At 41.2% G+C, this 13,633-nt stretch overlaps 1 protein-coding gene across 1 annotated transcript in view; it reads right to left on the bottom strand.

Moving 5' to 3' along the window:
* Positions 1 to 13,633, bottom strand: part of epas1b (endothelial PAS domain protein 1b) — a 42,022-nt gene that overhangs the window by 23,253 nt on the left and 5,136 nt on the right. The gene's annotated exons all lie outside the window — the stretch shown is intronic.

The raw sequence follows: 13,633 nt of genomic DNA, 5'->3' as shown, positions 1-13,633 counted from the left end.
AAACTAAAATTATTATAGAAAATTAAAAAACTATTTTGTGTTTTATGTAATATTATCTTTCAACAAACCTATTGTATAAAACATATAAAGTATCACTAAAATTATGATTTCAAATTTCAAAATACAAAATAAAATCAAGAACTGTAGACAATTAATCAGATCAAACGCTCTGCCAACGATGCCGAGGACAAGGTTTTAAAAACATACTCACCACTTTTTTGGGATAAGGCATTGCTTTCACATTATTATTAATAATTGTATTAATATGACAGACCTAAACAGAGCCAAACACCCACTGGAATCTTCTTCCTAAACCCATCTAAATGCAGCGGTCCCCAATAAAAACAAACTAAAGTTCTCCACAAATTTGATGTTGCCCAGAAACGCTGGCATACAAGCACACACATAATGTAGCAAAATTAGGAAATAAGGGACAGAGAATGGATCATAATTCTAGAATAAACACAAAATGAGAAATACAGACATGTTTATTACAGTTTCCCGGTTTCCTTGAGCTCTAATTCATTTTGTTCGGCTGTTTTCAAACTACAAATAATAACATTTAAAGATAATAATGGCACTGCCGCGTCCAGGTCCGTGTGTTTGTTTATTAACTGTGTTCCCTTCGATTTGCACTGACCAAGGCCTATTGAGCAAAATTTCATTTGAACTCTGTAAACAGAAGAGGACGCTACGTGTTTGGAGGCGAGCCACGAAACACATGAAAGTACATGTGTTTTCAAAAAGCTTAGGAGGTGAGGAACCAGGTTATTATTATTTTTCATTTCCTCCAGTCAATTCAGTTGTTGCTGTTGCTTTTCGGAGAAGACCGATAACGTCACAAGACAAAAAAAATTCTAACGATCAAAGTGCAAATCCCAAAATCTGTCACTCTTTAGCAAAACGCTGTCTACAGACACGGCATGCGACCTGCAGAATGCACGGACTACGTCTGCTGGAGCTGTGTGAGGGCTTGGGTTCAGTCCTGTGTGGAAAGCTGGAGATGGACGATTTGCCCGAAGCTTGCTCGCATGGCAGCACAATTATGTCATGTGGTCTGCTGCTAATAAAAGCAAGATGGGACGGACAATGAACAATGCAAACACACTGTATATTACCGTATAGTTTTCATTTTCACAGAGAAATCAATAAGTTGTGCAAACAGTGTCTCCTGGGCACTAAAAGAGAAAAAGGAGAAGAGCACACATGGCTGCTGGCTGTTTGTGTTATTGTCACATGTTCTCTGCTTCATGGAGGGAAAAAAAGATATTATTTTGTCCCTGTCAGGTAAAAACCTACAAGGTTTGATTTCTAAATACTGACCAGCATGGAGGTTTTTCCAGTTTGGAATAAAACAAGAGGGATATTTCTTAGAGTGGAGTTTAAAAATAAAATAAAATCAGAACTAAAAGGAAAAATCTGGTCTGGAACGGGGTTTTCACACAACAGCAGATATGTTATCAGTCCCCAGATATTATTAAATTTATTTCCAAGGAGCTCAAACGAAACTGAAAGGCCATTTTTCTGTCATCAGCACATAAAAATAAATGACGCGTTAACAGCAGTCAACATCAGTCTGACAGGCGACGCAACACCCGCACGGAAGATTAAACGCAGAGTTTAAATGGATGCTATAATTCCCAGACCATGAGGGGGCACGTTGGTGTGATAACGCGAGCCGAGCATGTTAAAAGTAAAAACCCTTATCAGATTCAGGTTTAAAAAATCTCCCTGAACAAAGGGCTTTTCAACTTCTGATCTGTCTGCAGGCAGTGTGTCGAGGGTAACTTCAAAAAACCACAACAGACGAGGTGTGGCTCTGCTCTGCTGAACTCCAGATACCCTCCACTTGTGGTGACACCATGAGGGTTATCACGGTGGGTCTGGGACAAGCCTGCAGCGAGCAGGAACAGAATCAAACACAGCGAGCAGGAGGACAAACGCTACGGCGGTGAAAAACATACAACGTACAACTGTCTGTGGAAAGGTTTTGCAAATAGTTTCAGTGTTCAACAATGTAGTCTGGGTGTCTGCTGCTACATGTGTCAGTGTGTGAGTATTTGAATCCGAGCCACTATATCCACTCGATCCCATAATGCACTTCACCATTGCCGACATGACCAAAACGAGGAGGTTCTCTTTGATACCAAAAACCAAGACACTCACACTATAAATCCTATAAAAACTGCTCCAAGAGCCACATTATTGACCATAATTACTCTCATTATTTACCGTAACAGGTGATTTTGATGAAATTATTAGGTAAAGGTTTAACTAACAGAGGTGTTATCTGTAGCTCTCATCAAATACAAAATCATTTCTATTATAATAAAATGTTTAAAAATGGAATTTAAAAAAAGGAAAAATTAAAATCGTAGGGGGGTTTCCCACATTTTCTTCTATTAGCAATCATTTCTATGACAATGGTGTTTATGAGAATCGGTAGCAGGAAATACAAAAAAAACCCCACCTCCTTCTGAATGTCGAATAGAAGTCCATGCTTCAAGTATGTTCTAAAATCAACAATTAATTTCAGGATATGCAGAAAAATGTGATTTGCATTGAAGCAAGCTGATATATTCTTAGTGCCTGATCATATTTTTCACTTAGACTCAAACGTAGACCACACGGACTCAATTACTAGAAAGACTTGATAAGGAGGGGACATTTGTGTTGTATTGAAACCACGCGGCAATAAAAACAGGTAAACCCCATCTGCTTCACATGAACATCACCAGCGTTGGGGAATCATTTAAATCACAGTTTCCCCTCCGGCTCCAATGGAGACCCCACAGACACACAGAGACAGCCACCACGCAGTCAGACATGCAAACGCACATTAAGGAGAAGACAGCCAACAATTAACAGAGAGGGCCGAGCACAGAAGCACCATTATCTTATCTCATCGAGTGTGTGTCTCCCATCAGCTTGTCTCGCTGCTCGTCGCTTTAAGCTCATTAACCCCGACTGACCATCACCCAAACCCTCATTACTGATGACCCAGCAGACGGCGGAGCAGACAGTCGCTGGCCGATTCCACTCAATCAAGTCAACTGGAACAGCTAACTTCGACTCGCTCCTGTGTGTGTGTGTGTGTGTGTGTGTGTGTGTGTGTGTGTGTGTGTGAGAGTGTGTGTGTGTGTGTAGTGCTACTCTTTGATTGTTTGGGGCCATTGTTGTTGCAGGTCCCAGCACTATTTCAAGAGAAACAATGGGAATCACAGGGCTTCATCGGGGCACAGAGACTCCTGATTCTGATGCACTCGCTGAACCCGCACTCGCTGTCCAAAAACCCACCGAAAAGAGGTCAGAGGTCATTAAGTGTGTACTGTACCAGCTGTCCTTCAAAAGAGCTGTTTCACCTTCATTCTCTTGCTCGCCTTCCTTTCCTTACTCGACTCATATGAAAGCAACATTTCTATCTATCCATCTATCCATCCATCCATCCATCCATCCATCCATCCATCCATCCATCCATCTATCGAACAGTTGAAGCTCTCCTCCCTCAGTGGCCTTAGTAGGAGCTTCTGACCAGGACCTATAGGTCTCATGTGACCCGGTTCTTGATTTCTTTACACTCCATCTGATTAAAATCCAGAATCCACTTCAACATCGCTTGATCTGCCGCCACCTGTGAAGACCGTGTGATCGGGGCTCGTTGGTGGCACCAGGCTTCAGGTTTAAACACAGTTTGTGGAAGTCCCTGTTGTTCGGCTCCAGATCTGCAGACGCCCTTTAAAAACAGTCCAGCAGCTAAAGTACCTGTTTAGACTTGCCTTTGTTCAGCTTTCCCACTCTGGTGTTTTCTCGTATTGTGGCGCAGCTCATGACGTCCGATTGAAAGGTGCTGTATAAATAAACTCCGCTTCAGCATTTAGCTTTCCTACAGTAGTTGCCGCTCCGTGCAGACACAACAGTCTGACTGCAGAGGGTACCGAGTTCATGCAATGAAGCCATGTGGAAAAAATACAGTTACTGTCGGAGTCACTCAGCTCATCCCCAAGAGTTGGACACTTATCAAACAACCAGAAATTCCCTTGAAAGGCTTTTGTACACCAGATTTATTTTCCTTTTTGGGGATGTTTTCAAGACTTTTTCCATTTTTTCAGCCAACAGAGGGATTCAGGTAACAATGTGGCATGAAGGATCAGTTCAGTTTTCCCTTATTATGACAGGCTCAAGGCACTTTGATCAGCTCACTGCTGTAGGATCAGAACCTATTTTACCTTTGTGTGTTCAGTTTTCAAGTACAATACAGCACTCTTCTCCTGAGGCTAGTGAGTAGGATAATAATCACACAAAGATCCCTATTAGTTTATTCATTTTTATTCCTAAGTATGAGGGAAAAGCTGAGAATGGAAAAAATAATAATTGAAATTAAATACTATTTTATAATAAGTGAGAATAGAAAGGTAATAGAGAAAAATAAAAGTTGTAATAGAGAAAAATATTATGCTAATAGGAGAAAGGTAAAGAATAAGATACACTGAGCAGAAGAGAAAAGTTCCCACATTTATGGGAAATAAAACCTTGTACATTCTCTAAGATTATTATTTAATAAGTAATGAACCTTTACCATTACCACGTCTCTGTCAAATTGAGCATTTCTGCACAACACAATTCAATTTGAACTCAAAACAAATCTTTCCATCTGTCAATCTTTTAAGGGAAGCCAATACAGTAAATAATATATGTGCTGCTGTTTACACTAACAATCACAACAGTGTTCAGAAATAGCACATGCCAATATTTCTCACGCGAAGACACACAGAAGCTCTGCGACATACCATCTCGACCGCAGTCAATTTGAGATATGTGACCGGTGGCTCACCAGAGTGCCTTGTGATGATGAATAAGGTCACACATACACACAAACAGGTGACCTCCCTCACAGGAATCCTCTCGGCCCTTTGAGGTCTTTAGCTGGATACTAACACACGAAGACAAACAAACAGACCACAGGTCAAACAAACCACAACGTGAGTTTCCATCACACCTGACACACCACCCACCCACCGAACACGTGAGGAGACACACACATGATGTCCACGGCGAGGTCATTGCTCATGATTAATGGTGCTCACTGGCCGAAAACTACATCATTAACTTCAAATAGAATCCAATAAAAAGTCGGGCCTTTTGGAAGCGTCATCAAAAGGTGAGTTGTGGTGGAAAGTTGGAGCTGCCTGGATAAAAAAAAAACCCTCACACACAGCACAACTCTGACATTCTTTGTTCCGCTCCGGTTCATCGGAACATCTACGCTCATCGGCGTGAGCAGCAACCCGAGCCGGGGCGATGCGGGTTGCCAACCATTTTCATCATCCTGCTCTCACACAAACTTTGCATAGCGGCTCAATGAGGATATCTGCCGTCAACCTGCAGCCCGATGGTATTGTTGGCGTTCATTATGCTACATATCCTTTTGTTATTGTAGCTTCTGAGGGTCAGATATTACTAACAGGATGGCAGTGGTGGAACATACATTACTCAAGTGCCCCCGACCCTTCTGGCTTGTGACTGTTTGCAAAAGTAGAATCGTATCACATGGTCCCATTGAATTAAGTGCTCTATTAATTGTAAAATGATTATTTTTTCTTGGCGAGGGTCAACCCTGAGGTCCGGGACTTCCTGACAACTAACAACTTACATGTTGAAGAATCAGTAGCAACATTATCATAACGTCAGAAAGATTCATATTTCAGTTACAAGTATTAGTGCAGCCAACAGGACTATGTATGTAAGCACAGAGCAGCTCGGATAACAACACACACAGAGGGAGAGAATTGTTGTCTGATGCTATTTTAATGCTCCGGATATTGAATTTAGCACATTTGAGTGAATGTGACTTGACTACTGGTACTTTTACTGGAGTACCACAGATAGATGGCCAGAGAAAGAGAAACACACACACACACACACACACACACACACACACACACACACACACACACACACACACACACACACACACACACAATAGACATACCTGTCATTCTGAAACCTCTGTGACAGAAGTAACGCTGTCTCTCTAAACCACAGCAAGTCACAAAGCCAGTTAGCACATGAGGCAAAAGGCCACAAACACACACACACACACACACACACACACACACACACACACACACACTGTAGTAGTACAGTGGTATTAAACAGGGATTTAAGGTGGAAGACGATAGCGATATACATCTAACGCAATGTTTCTTTGATCACACCTCAAAATGAAAAAGCATTAAAAGGAGAGCAGTCACCTTTTGAACACCGGTTAATAGTTATGATCTGATTGATGCACGGCTAGCATATAACCCCAATATAATATACTGTATATCTTGATACATAGTCCTGGAATTTCTCAGGAAAAACCACCGGATTTCATGAAGCCACCAAGTGAATATAATGGCCGCCCAGTTTCCTCGGCACAGGCATCCGGGTAGAATATTGTGATAAGAATGAAGAATTATGCACATAGTCCTTCAGAAAGTAGGTGGTGTAATTTCAATCACATTGAATTAGCTAATTAATTAATTTGTTGCATTGTAATATTAAAAATATTGTTGTTGTTTGTAATAATTTCTCACTACTGCATTAAACGCGTTTCACACTGTACACTTACCATCTAATTCCAATTTTGTGGTTCTGAACATAAGGTGCAGCTGATGTTTACAATCTGCATTGAAGTCTAACAACTGATTTTACAAGCATCAATTAAAATCATCCGCCTGCCCAACAGGTTGTAATACACGCTTCAATTAGCTTCGGGGCAAAGTAGTTGCGCTGACTTCCATTTTTTCCTGTTTCCCAGTGAAGGCCGTGCGACAGCTGACTCCTTCAGGGCTCATTCGATTTTCTTTCTCCGCCCATAGTCAAACTTTCATCACTCCATGATAAACTTGTCAGTCAGGATGCGACTTGTGCATACACACTTATATGTACACATGGGACATAGATACACACACAGACACGCACAGACACACACGCCCTCACATTACCTCCTACTGATGTCCATGAGGGTGTTGTGATAACAAGCCCAAGGGTGCTTATCGAAAACAGATCCTGTAACCAGAGCAGGTGTTAGGCTCTTTCTCTCTGTGTGTGTGTGTGTGTGTGTATGTGTGTGTGTGTGCGTGACAGTTATGGTAAGCTGATAACAGCCCTCAGCGGATCATTTGCTCTCGAAATGTTGATGATTTCATTGACGTCGACTGAACATTTCACTCCACCTTAACGTCCAGGTCACATTTAGCACAGCTGCGCATCCAAACTGGTAGGGAGAGCTTCAAGAGCTCCAAAACTGTCCTAGTATACATTTCATATTTGAAAGTTAGCCTAGGATCTCAAAAGAGGTCGGCAGATTCAAATGTGTGTGTTGTCATGTACTGACTAAAGCAAAAAAACTGTAAGTTATGTCTCCGACAAGGAGAAAACGTCTGCTTCATCAAATGAAATGGACGTGATGGGAGACAAATCTACAGTCCTCCTTCTGTGCAAAAAAATGGATTCAAAGATTTATGTGAGGCTGATAAAACGCTTATGATGGATTTGAAAACACGTGAGCCTTTTTTTTGAAGAAGAAGAAAATAAGTCTTAATCTAATGCAAAGTGATGAGGAACATTAGATGTTATTTTTCCACTATGTAGGAGTTCTTTTGGTTTATTTTATCATTGTGATCATGATTCAGATACGCTTGTAGATCTTATCACTAGTCCCGAGTTGCTCCAGCGAGCAGACTAGAAAAGGAGCCCTCCTACTGCCTGCCTATAATCTTTAGAGATGCACTCACAGAGCTATCCCACCAGGCGTTTGTCAGACAGGGCTTTACCCGCCACGCCATCACCAAGGCTCACAAACAGCTGTTCAATGCATCTGATGAGGGAAATGCGTTCGTGCCATCAATGCATTCATGAACTGAGCAAAGCAGATGTAACATTACCTCACTGTTTGTCAGTCCCTCTGTACATCAAACATTCACTTGGATTCAAGAGAGAACGGAATAGAACTTGGTCAAAGGTCAAGGTCACTTTGACCTCACAAATCATGTTTTTGGCCGCAACTCAAGAATTCATAAGTTATAAATGAACAACGCCAAGGTCACATGACCACGAGTATAAACACAAGGCTGTGAAGACGGGATGCATTTTATAGTCTTGTATACTATATACCATTTTCAAAAAGGAGGGCATTGACTTGATACCGCACAAAAGCACAAAAATGCTCAATGATTCCAGGGTTTTCAGGGCCAACTTCTACAGCACTCCATCTCCAGCTAACATTAGCCTTTTTCAGAATTGACTGTGTGCATTTCGTCAGATTATTTGAATTGGCGGTCTAATATTAAGGCTAACCCAGGTTAACTGCAAAACTGTAATAATATCCAAACCATGATTATGTTAAAATGAGCAAAAAACACTTTAGGTCATTTTCTGTATTTGCTTGTGTTGTGTCTATTTGCGGTGCATTGAGCTCTCAGGGCCACCGTAAGGAGAGGCCAATGAGTCTGCCCACACCCACACACACACCCACACAGACACACACCCACACAGACACACACACACACACACACACACACACACACACACACACACACACACACACACACACACACACACACACACACACACACACACACACACACACACACACACACACACACCTTTGCTTGCTTACAGCTGGTCTTCCTGTAGTTGTGGCGCCTGGCCGAACACAAACACAGAGCAACAATACAGTACTGGCTAATCTGTGATCCTGAGGAACATAGAGTTCTGGAAAAGCAGCCAAACACACACACACACACACACACACACACACACACACACACACACACACACACACACACACACACACACACACACACACACACACACACACACACACACACACTCCCAGACAGGGGCCCCACTTTGGCTCAAACAGGGTAAGAACGATGCAGGAGATTGCTGATGATTCTGATAGTCCATGAAAGGCACACACACACACACATACACACACATACACACACTCTTGCACAAACAAACAAACCCGGCCACGCCATGCTGATGGTCAGGATAGACCGGCTGATGGAAAGAGGCACAGGGCGGGGGGAACACCTGGTGGTGTGAGGGAGGTCAGCTGACCACACTGGGACTCTCCATCAGAATACCAAACAAGCTGCAACAACCCGACAATACTTTAAAATATTATAAAAAATAATATATATAATAATATAAAAAGTATTCCATGAAGTATTTAATGCTTTCTTCCTTTCCTTTTGTGGTTTCTTTTCCGTGCAGACCTTTTATTTGTGCAGGTTTTGAGACGCCTGTCTGTCACCAGCACTAAAGAGGTGAGTAGTGAACAAACGCCACTTAAGTGGTTCAACTGCAACATGACTTTTTGTAAATAACCTCCCAGTTATTGTGGATTATTGGACATCCTCCAGTTTACGTTTCATTTAATGTTGTATTTCCTATCATGTTTTTATATGAAGACTCTTTTAACAGGCAAGGAGAGGGACCTAAATAAATCATTAAATTACATTAAATAGATAGAAGATGCATAGCTTTTACATAAGAGAAACCAAACCCAGTGTTACCCAATGTACATCACTATAGGCCTCTGCATTATGAGCATCATAATGTTTTAAGTGTTCACATCAATAGATTAAAAAACAAAATCCAAAAAAGGAAGCTTCAACATTCTCACATTTCATGATGCATGTTTTCTTTCAAATCCGTCCCCGTGTTTAAGCACCGAGCTGAAGAGATCCGCGGACTGAGTGAGTGAAAGAGAGGAGAAAGCTGTGTTTCATTATGTTTTACATCCTGATATACAAACTGAAATCAGGACCGACTAAGTGTAAATCTTGAGTAAAGGATTAGAGACTTAAAGAGAAAGGAATGCAAGCCTCGTACTGCTTTTTCGCCTTGTCACCATTCTCGCTGAAGCGTCTCACATAGCAGTAAAAAAAACTGTGAATGATGCTCAAGTATGAGGAAGGAAAGATTTCTGTTTGTGTATGTTCACTAACTGCCATGCAAATGTGTCAAAACAAAATAAGTGGAGGTTGAGTGTTGTACGGCTTTTTGCTTTTCAGGCAGCAAACATCGCTACATCCTGCAGAGGGGGTCTGGCTCTCAGCTCAGCTCATGTTCTCACTGCTCGTTAGAGTCAACAAACCCACTTTGGACTGAGATTGTAGAAAATGGTTGAAAATGATGCACACGTTTGTCCCACCTGATTCATTAAATGATTCATTTCTACAGCAACATTCACACAAGGCAACCATATAGTATGTTTATAGATATAGTTTTTGACCACCAGTGGCACCAAGAGCCACTTTTTACAAGCGGGTCTTTGTTTTGTTCACATTCGAGCAGGAGGACACAGTCAAAAGAGAGCCCAGACACAACAGTTCACAGTTTCACTCTATTTCACTGAACCTTTGGCAGCAGACCCAAGGTAGAGAAGAACAAGACCGCTAGCTAATGAACACTAATACAAATAATGCAGAATTCAACACATGAGTTTAATAAACTTCACTGCTTTCTTTTCTTCTTAAGTGTGTTTTTCTTTTCATATCATTATCATAACTATCATAACTGTCACTTATTTAGTTTGTGTTCCAGGTTTTTCCCTTGAAGGGTAACTATGGTATTTTTCAACCTGGAACCCTTTTTCCCCCCATGATTTTATGTCTAAGTAACTCATGGGGATAACAATTTCTCTCTCTCCTCACAGTCAGTAAACCCACTAAAAGTAACTCACAGGTTACAAAGAAAAGCACTTTTGTGTCTGAAAACATGGATGGGACTCTGGGACTCGCCCAAAGACTTTTGGTAATATTTTTATGTTAAAATCAGGTAAATATTCACCATATTATTTCCTGCATGGTCCTTTAAACTAATGTTGTCAGAAACTGAAAACAGGCAGGCAAAAAACAAGCACTTTTAGTGGACGTACATAGACGATGAGGCGTTGACCTGATATCATTACATTCCAGGATGTTTCAAGGCTGCCGTCTGTGACACAGTTGCTCAATACTTGACACATTTTAGAAACTGATGGCCTCTCCTGTCACATCTCATCTGTGTGCACATTTTCAAAAAAAGCTCAAAAGAAAACCTAAATGGAGAGTAATCCTGACTCTGAACATAACGTTTATCACTGATGTCGACTCAGTCTACAGCAACATTCATAATGGAAAAATGAAAAGACTGTGAAAAAAATCAAAAACACTTGATGACAAGAATTAACAGCTGTTAATTGAACCATGAACTGGTTCCACTTTGAAGACTTGACCTGACTTAAGGGATGTAGACTTGTATGGTCTACCTGAAGGAGTCTGGGAGGACCTGGAGCTCAGCCAGGTGACACACAGCTTGGTACAGTCGCAGAGGAAGAGGAAGAAGGGGAGCTGCCGGACAGGAAATAGGAAATGGCAAGGAGACACAGTTCTGAAGGAGGGGAGAGAGGGGGACATATAGGCCTGGTGAAATGACCTCACACATACAGAACACAGTGAGAGGAGAAGCAAACAGCATGATATGGGATATGGGAGTCATATGAGCATAAAGACAAGGAAGAGGAAACTCACAAGAAAACCCCACAAAGACGGAACGCATGAGGAAGAGTGGGCGGCTGAGAAGCAGAGAGACAAAAATAACAATGGAAAGATGCAGAGAGGGGTCTCCAGACCACCTCCTCATCCCCCGCTGATTCCCCTTAGTGTGGGGGCCCCGAGGGCAAAAGGGCACTTTACAGCGGACATGATATAAATGTCTGTGTATCTGCTTTTTTGTATATTTAGCAAGCCTGGAATCAGGTTAAATAAATACATCAAAGCTTCAAAGAAAACAAAAAACTACAAAAAAACAAACATTTTTAAACTCTCTTTGGCGAATAATCAGTGACTGATTAGCTTTTTCTTAAAATTCTTTAAGCAACTGTAAATGTTGCAAGAGGAGCTCCCGGAACTCATGTTAATAAGTGAGGATTCAAGCCAACAAATATTATTAGTCAGCATAATGAGTCTTCCTATAGCAAGAAACAACATTTTGGAAACAGGACGAACATCAACGTAAAAATCGGTGAAAAACAAGCCTCAACCAACAAGCAGACAATATAATGCAACACAGCTAATCCTGACATGCAACACAAACAATCCTCTGCCTCCTATTGATGGAAGTGGTAATCACTGGAAAACACTTGATCAGCCCTTTAAATCGTGGATCAATCACTTGGAGTTCTCAGCAGCGTGATAAACAGCTGCTGGTTTTCTAAAGTATAAAGTCCACCACTGTTCACAAGTCAGCTGGCTTCATTCAAACCTAACATGCTGTTCATCCTCCGAAGAGAACGAATCACAATAAATCACAACAAAACACACACACAGCTGGGAAACACCACGTCTATTCCTCAGTCTACCCGCCGTTCCTCTTCGTCTACCTCTCAGCGCTTTACACACCGAAGAAGAGCTTTAAACCGCAAACTCAAAAGACACGGAGAGAAGCCGGGAGACTCATTGGAAACTGACAAACAGACTGAAGTGGCTCTGAATGTTGCTGCTGATTGCAAAATAACTAACAAGCCCAACATGGACGCAATCACACGTTTTGAGTTGAATCTGAGTTTGTGTTTGTCTATCTGTCAGAAAGTTCAGGTCTGGGAATCAGACGGATTCCAAAAGTAAAACATGAGTATTGCTCAAGGGTCAGCTTCCAGTTTTGTTACAAAGAAGTACGTTTCCCAAAAATGATCCCGGACAATGCTTTTGGGAAATCCCATCTCCACCAGCCACTGTTTAAACTGATTACAAAGCAGAGAAAAGTCAGCATGAGATCCATTATTACGGAACAACCTCATTCTTCCTGGAGTTTCTAACATCCCATTCAAAGTGTTTTAGTCAATGAATCAACTAAATTATATAAGAAAACAATTTGCTTGTATTGGACCCTAAAAGACAGCAAACAATTCCAGGAAAAAGAAAAAGAAAGAAAAAGACATTTGTGATATTGTTTGATGATATCACATTCTAAATGTAAAATCATAATAAAGAGGCTAAAGCACTTTTTGTAATAGCGTTATGAAGAGCTTCGCTACAAAACAATGCAATTAAACAATAATAATGAAATATAGATACATAAACTGCAATGAAATAAAATTCACGGAGAGAGAAAAAACATTTTTTCAAATGTTTTTAAGAGCATATTTAGAAGAGGGAAAGATTCAGCCGAATCTCAGCAGGTTAGTCGTTCAGAGTTTGGGGGCCTGGACTGCATAGGCCTGATAGCACTTAGTCACATTACTAGGGGCCTGGTTATTTAAAGCCTTGAAGGTCAATGATAACATTTACAAATCAATGTGAAAGTGAACTGGGAGTCCATGCAGGGAGGCTAGAATGAGAGTTGTTTCATCTTGTTTTCTTGAACCGGTTATGCAGCATTTTGGAAGCCTGGGTAATACCTGTGCATAGAGCAATACAGTAACCAAGATGGAAAAACACAAAAGCAAGGACAACCCTGTTTGAGGAATAAGAAGGATCTGATTTTTTTAATTGAAAGAAGCATGACTGAACAAGGTTCTTTACTCGGTCATCAAAAGACCAGAATCAGATTAAACACCCACTAAACACACCTTGCTGATGGTTTAATGTGATGT

Source organism: Eutrigla gurnardus (assembly GCF_963514095.1).
Source record: "Eutrigla gurnardus genome assembly, chromosome: 11".
NCBI lineage: Eukaryota > Metazoa > Chordata > Actinopteri > Perciformes > Triglidae > Eutrigla > Eutrigla gurnardus.
The sequence above is the reverse complement of the archived record's forward strand: the minus strand, read 5'-3'. Positions and strand labels throughout refer to the sequence as shown.